The sequence below is a fragment of the Lepus europaeus genome, chromosome 14, assembly GCF_033115175.1.
Source record: "Lepus europaeus isolate LE1 chromosome 14, mLepTim1.pri, whole genome shotgun sequence".
In the NCBI taxonomy this organism is placed as follows: Eukaryota; Metazoa; Chordata; class Mammalia; order Lagomorpha; family Leporidae; genus Lepus; species Lepus europaeus.
The window spans coordinates 19555175-19561516 of record NC_084840.1 but is presented as its reverse complement, the minus strand read 5'-3'; the positions used below and the strand labels follow the sequence as shown (position 1 = coordinate 19561516).

Sequence of the window (6342 nt, the reverse complement as noted above, 5' to 3'; positions counted from 1 at the left end):
GCGTCCTCCGGGCGCGCTCGGCTCGGTCATTCGAGTGCGGGGCGCGGCGGGCCCGGCAGCGGCGAGCCCGGCGGCGGCTGCGGCGGCGGCGCGGGCCGAGCGCTCGCCCGGTGCCTGCCGCGGGCGCGCGGCCAGCTCGCCCCCCGCGCCAGCGCCCGGGACCCAGCAGGGCCCCTCCCGCGACGCCGGGGGCCGGGGGCCGGCGAGATGGCCGATGAGGTGGACTGGCTGGACCTGCCCGGCCGCTGGACCTACGGAGTTGACCGCGGTGGGAGGATCTTCTTCGTCAAGTACGTGGGGGCGCGCGCGCTCGCTTTCCCATTTTGTTAAAGTTGTCCAACTTGAAAGGAGGCAGCGCCGGGGGCAGGCGGGGCGCAGGGCCGGTGGCTGGGGCTGGGCTTGGCGATCAAGTTTATCCCGGTGCGCGTTTGAATGGGCTCCCGCCTTTTCCTCAATGGGGCAGAGTCCAGCCCGGGAGGGCGGGCGGGGTGCTATCCTCTCGGCTCTCCCTGGGGGTGGGGGTGAGCCTGGACTTTTCCCTGCTCCCTAAGCCTAGTCCCTTAGTCTCTCTGTGGGAAGAGTGGGCTGGCTGCCGGTGTCCCTGGGAGGCCTCCTCCGGTCCCTGGTGCTCCCTGGCCCGGGACTCAGCCTGCAGGGGCAGCAGCCCCACTCCCTCCCTGCTCCCCCAGGGCCTGCTGTAGATGTCCCCGTCTTGAGCGAAAGGGCCTTTGCTGCTGTCCATTAATGCATTAGCCCTGCTGTGTGCATTTCATAAACCAAAGTGGCTCTGGCCTCATCTCATTACGACAAAGTGGCCCGCGTTTGGCCTGTGTCTGCTGCTGGGACGGACATCTGGCAAGGCTCCGGGCACAGCCCGCTGGACTGCCACCACCACCGCCAGCTGCTGGTGCCCAGCAGTGGCGCTGAGAGCAACCTCAGAGGTCCTTACTGTCTCCCTCCCCGCCATGTGCTGGCCCCGGGGATCCCAGGTCTAGAGAAGTGAACCCAGCAGCGGTGAGGCAGAGCTGGGCCCGAAGGGCGCCACCCAGCCTGGGCAGGCGCCCCCTTCCTTGCCAGCTCCTGCTTCCACTCCTGCCTTTGGGCTCCGTGATTATCACCTCCTTATCCTAATTGATGGCCTAATCAGGTTATTTTAGAAATTAACTCCTCTCCCAGAAAGCCAGATGACAGTGGGAGGTCCCCGGCTCGGTGGCCTGAGGCTCAGCCTGGAGGCTGCTTCTCCCGCCCTGCCTGGGAGCTCACTGTTCAGATCTGGGGTGGGGCCTGGGAATCTGAATTTCCACAAGCTCCCGGGCTGTCCCGATGGAGTGGCTAACTCTGCTCTTCTTGACATCCATTGAGCCTTGGCTGTTTGCACCAGCATGAGGCACCGGACAGAAAAAAACAAACAAACAAACAAACAAACAAAAACAACAAAAAACTAACCCAGGAAGGTCCAGGTCCTCTCTCTCCAGGTAGCAGAGAGAAAACGCAAATGAATGCTTAGGAAATGATAGGATGCATGGAGAGGCGCTTATTTGCATGACGCTATAGGGAGAATGAACGCTCTCTCAGGAGTCCAGGGAGTCCAGGAGGAAGCCGGAGCTGCCTGTGGCCCAGGGGCAGGAGTGAGAGGGTCCTGGGAGCAGAGGGCTGTGGAAGGAGAGCAGGGCACAGGTTGTCTTCAAGACCATGCAGGGCTTGGTGCCAACGCAGGGGAGGCTGCTGGGTGCTGCCGCGGATGGATGGGGCTGGGAGAGCAGGGACGGGCAGCTTGGCAGAGGCCTTGTGCAGGGGCTGAGGGCGTGGCTCCTCCTGAGGGCGGTGGGAGGCCCACCGAGGGGCTTGGTGGAGACGGAGCCATGTTCAGAGCCATCCCTGTGGCCGATGCTCTGAGTGCTGAGCCGGAAATGCTTGGGCCGTGGGAAGCAGTCAGGACGCAGGTGTCCGGGGAGCTGGAGGTGCTGGCAGGGTCTGGATTACAGCTGTGGAGCCTAGGTGCAGGGGAGCGCGCCTGCGCCTTGGGGCTGGGAGAGCATGGGAGGAATGAATGAGAAATCTCTGGAGTTCGGCAGAGACCGGCAGCGTGCACAGAGGAGCACGTTTTGGGGGACATACGGGCTGGGGGGCCACTGAATCTGAGGACGGTGAGGGGTGACGTCTAACAGGCAGCTGGACCTCAGGGTCCGGCCGAAGAGAGCATTGCCGAGTCACCTCGGAGGGGCAGAGGCACCCAAAGAGAGGCCGGTGTAGGATCCGGGCGAGGGCTGCAGAAGGGGGCAAGGGCACGGCTGGGAGCCGAGTGGAGGACGAGGGCGGCCACGGTGCTCAGCCCTGAGCATGCGCCGGAGCCTGGGCGGAAGTGAGGCCAGTGAGATGGCCCTGGGGGTGGGAGGGTACTGAGGCCACAGAGGACATGCGGGGAGCGGCGGGTGAAGCCGTGGACCCAACAGGAAGCGAGGAGTCTGTGTGGCACGGAGGTCAAAGGTGAGCGATGCAGGGGGTGCACCTTAAGCGAAACAGCAGTCTCTCGCTGGGGTGTGTGGGAAGGTGGGGGGAGGTGGACAGGAAGTCCTAGGTGAGAGGGGGCAGGGCCGCGGGCAGCCAAGGAGATGGGGGGTCACGGGCACAGGCCAACTTGCTCTCCAAACCTTGCCTTCCTTGGCTTCCTCTCCCCCGGCTCCCAGGTCACCACAGCGCAGAGCCCAGCATCTACAGGTCTCCTCAGCCCCAGGGATGCTGGTGCTCAGGGCCGCTAGAGCAGCAGCTTCGCGTCTCCCTCCTTTCTTTCTGTCTTAGGTTTGTTCATCTGCTTGAACATCATAGTTACAGAGAGAGTGAGGAAGGGAAAGAGAGAATCTTCCATCTGCTGGTTTACTCCCCAGATGGCCACACCAGCCAGGGCTGGGCCAGACTGAAGCCAGGAGCTTCTCCAGGCCTCCTGCATGGGTGGCAGGGGTCCAAGCACTTGGGGCATCTTCCACTGCTTTTCCCAGGCCGTTAGCAGGGAGCTGGGTGGAAGTGGAGCAGCCGAGACACCAACCGGCACCCAGATGGGATGCCAGTGCCACAGGTGGCAGCTTTACCCAGTATGCCCCAGTGCCGGCCCCTGCTGCTTTTCTTTTAAAGATTTACTTATTTAAAACAGAGTGACAGAGAGGGAGAGGGAGAGGGGTGGAGAGAGAGAGAGAGAAACAGATCTTTCATCCACTGGTTCATTCCCTAAATGACTACAACACCCAGGGCTGGACCAGGCTGAAACCAGAATCCAGGAACTCCATCCGGGTCTTCACATGGGTAGCAGGGGCCCAAGCCCTTTAGCCATCACCTGCTGCCTCCCAGGAACTTCAGCAGGGAGCTGTATTGGTGGCAGAGCCCCGGGATGGGAGCCAGGCACTCTGATAGCGAGATACGGGGGTCCCACTGTGCCACAGTGTTTTCCCTGTGGCTTTATTTTCTGCTCATCAGAGGGGTGGATCAGCTGGGAAACTCCTTCCTGTAGGAGGTGTCCAACCTTAGAGAAAAGTTAGTGGAGTTGAGAAAAAGCCAGGCCTGTGTCCTCACAATAGCCATGAATGTTTATAGCAGCTTTATTTGTAAAGGCCCCAAGCTGAAGATGACCCGTGTGTGCAGCCGCAGGTGAACGAATGAACACACTGCAGCACACCCTACAGCGGGCGCTATAGTGCAGTGAGCTGCCAGCCCGCGCTACGACACGACACGGGAGGGAGGGAGGGAGGGAGGGCGGTGTGATGCGGGGCCTGGGATTCCATTTATATGAAGTCCTAGAAGATGCGGGCAAATCCATAGTAGCCCCAGCTTGGGTGTTGCCAGTGGGGAGGCGGTGAACGCTGGGAGGAGGAATTACAAAAGGGTACCAGGAGGTCTGGGCAGTGCCCGTCTTGATTTAGGTGATAGTGTATATACATGAAGTGCGAATATGTATAGTCTCACTTCAAAATTCAGTGGAGTCTTTAAGATTTTTTTAAAGAGCTGAGCTGAGCACATGAAGGGGCTCCTCTGCCTCCAGCTACAGAGCCCAGGGCGTCTGCTTTGGGGGTGTGCACCTTGCTGGGGCGAGACAGTAGGAAGAGCTTGGGTTTTGTCGGGGGACAGATTTAGGTCTGAATCCTGGCTTCCCTGATTGGCTGTGGCTTAGGGCAGAGGACAGGTTCTCTGAGCCCCAGATTCCTAAGGGAAGGGGGCGTTGTGAACGGGGAGATACAGTGTTGGTGGCCCCCGGGGGCTGCAGGCTGCTCCTAACCTTATCCACCAGAGAGGCTGCCAGTGGGGACCCCTTTCCCACTACCCTGCTGATGCTGCCTCCTTGACGGTCTGTCCTTACCGGGCCGGGAACACCTTCCGTGTGTAGCTTGGGGGGCACTGCGGTCCCAGTCACCTCGTGTTGTAAGGTGTCGTGGGTTTCCCCCTTCCTGGAGGCCAAGGGTCAGGTGTTGCTCACCTCTGAACGCGCAGGGTCTGCTCAGTGAGGTGACCCCGGGAGTGGCAGTGTGGCCGGGCTTGGCCTTGTCGGGTGGCACTGCTCGTGTGCTCTGTATCTGACACGTCCTTGTGGCTCCTCCTGTAGTGACGAGGACAGGTCGACCAGCTGGACACACCCTGGTACGGAAGCCTCCATCCAGAGTGGACACGCCTCCAGCCCAGGTAAGGAGCCCGCTGTCCCCAGCTGTGCGGGAGGTGGCGGCAGGCACCCTCGCCCTGGCTGTGCAGCCTGCTGGGGTGGCCTTGGCTTAGCCCTCCGGGGGACTTCGCAGGGGTCCGTGCTCCCCTCCAGGTCTCACCCGGCTTCCACTCTGGTTAGCGTCTGGGGCAGATGTCTGAGGACAGTCTGCCCTCCCCGATTCCTCTGCCTTGTCAGAAAATCCCCTTTGCTGAGGCCGCCGGACTGGGCAGAACCCAGCCCCGAGGCTGTACTTTTTTTTTTTTTTAATTCATTCATTTGTATTTGAAAGGTAGAGCAGCAGTGAGAGTTCTCCGCTGGGCACACCTGTACCGTCCTTTGCTGCCTCCCAGTGTGTGCGTTAGCAGGAAGCTGGATGGGAAGCAGGCGTCCTGAGCAGTGCCCTAACCACTGTGCCCAGCGCATGCCCCTGTACTGTGGACCTGTACGACATTCTGGAATGTTCTGTGTCCGCGCTGCCCAGTGCAGTTCCATCAGCCACTGTGGCAAAGGGGCGGTTGGAGTGTCGTTAGCTGTGCCGGGAACCTGAATTTTTAGTTTAAATAAGTTTTAATGTAAACAGCCCCGTGTGGCTGGTAGGAAGAAATGTGGGGAGAAACGTGACAGAGGCGGGGACAAGGCTAACACGAGGCCCTTCATGCGGAGAAGACCCCATTGATGGCCTGGGACACATTCAGGCCGGCAGTTCAGACAGCCGGGGAAGAGACTTCAATCTAAGCCGAAGGAGGCGGGGCACCCTGGCATCAGAAGGCCCGGTGCTTCCAGTGGACAGCAGCGTGTCTTCCTCAGGACAGTGGCCTGGGCCAGTGACAAGGGGATACAAGTGACAGTGTGGGGACAGCCCCCCCCCCCCCACTGGGCTTGCAGGTCTCCACCTGCTGGACACTGGCGTATGGGTCCAGGAGCTTTGGTCATTCACGGGGCACTGCTGTCGCTGTGGGACACACTAGGTACCGGCGTCTGGGTCCAGGAGCTTTGGTCACTCATGGGGCACTGCTGGCGCTGCGCTGTGGGACACACTAGGTTAGGGTTTGGCTGCAATGTCAAGGGCTGATTCAAGCCAAAGCCAGAGGCCCTGAGCTCCATTTCTTTCTCCTGTGTGGGTGGCAGGGGACCAATCACTTAGGCCATCTTCTGCAGGGCAGCTGGGGCTCAAACGGCATGGTGAGACGAGATGCCATCATCATAGGTGGTGGCTTACTCTGCTGTGCCACAATGCCGGCCCTAGGGTTTTTTTTTTTTATTTTTATTTTTTTTATTTTTATTTATTTATTTATTTATTTATTTTTTTTTTTTATTTTTGACAGGCAGAGTGGACAGTGAGAGAGAGACAGAGAGAAAGGTCTTCCTTTTGCCGTTGGTTCACCCTCCAATGGCCGCCGCGGTAGCGCGCTGCGGCCGGCGCACCGCGCTGATCCGATGGCAGGAGCCAGGTGCTTCTCCTGGTCTCCCATGGGGTGCAGGGCCCAAGCACTTGGGCCATCCTCCACTGCACTCCCTGGCCACAGCAGAGAGCTGGCCTGGAAGCGGGGCAACCGGGACAGGATCGGTGCCCCGACCGGGACTAGAACCCGGTGTGCCGGCGCCGCAAGGCGGAGGATTATCCTGTTGAGCCACGGCGCCGGCCGGCCCTAGGGTTT

The 6342-nt window shown here is 60.4% G+C and overlaps 1 protein-coding gene across 5 annotated transcripts in view; it reads left to right on the top strand.

The window, feature by feature from the left end:
* Positions 1-220: 220 nt before the first annotated feature.
* Positions 221-6342, top strand: part of PLEKHA6 (pleckstrin homology domain containing A6) — a 143994-nt gene continuing 137872 nt past the window's right edge. For all 5 annotated transcript variants that reach the window (XM_062211653.1, XM_062211652.1, XM_062211651.1 and 2 more), the window contains exons 1-2: positions 221-290; positions 4589-4665. The gene's annotated coding sequence lies outside the window, so the exon portion shown is untranslated. The remainder of the gene's footprint in view (positions 291-4588; positions 4666-6342) is intronic.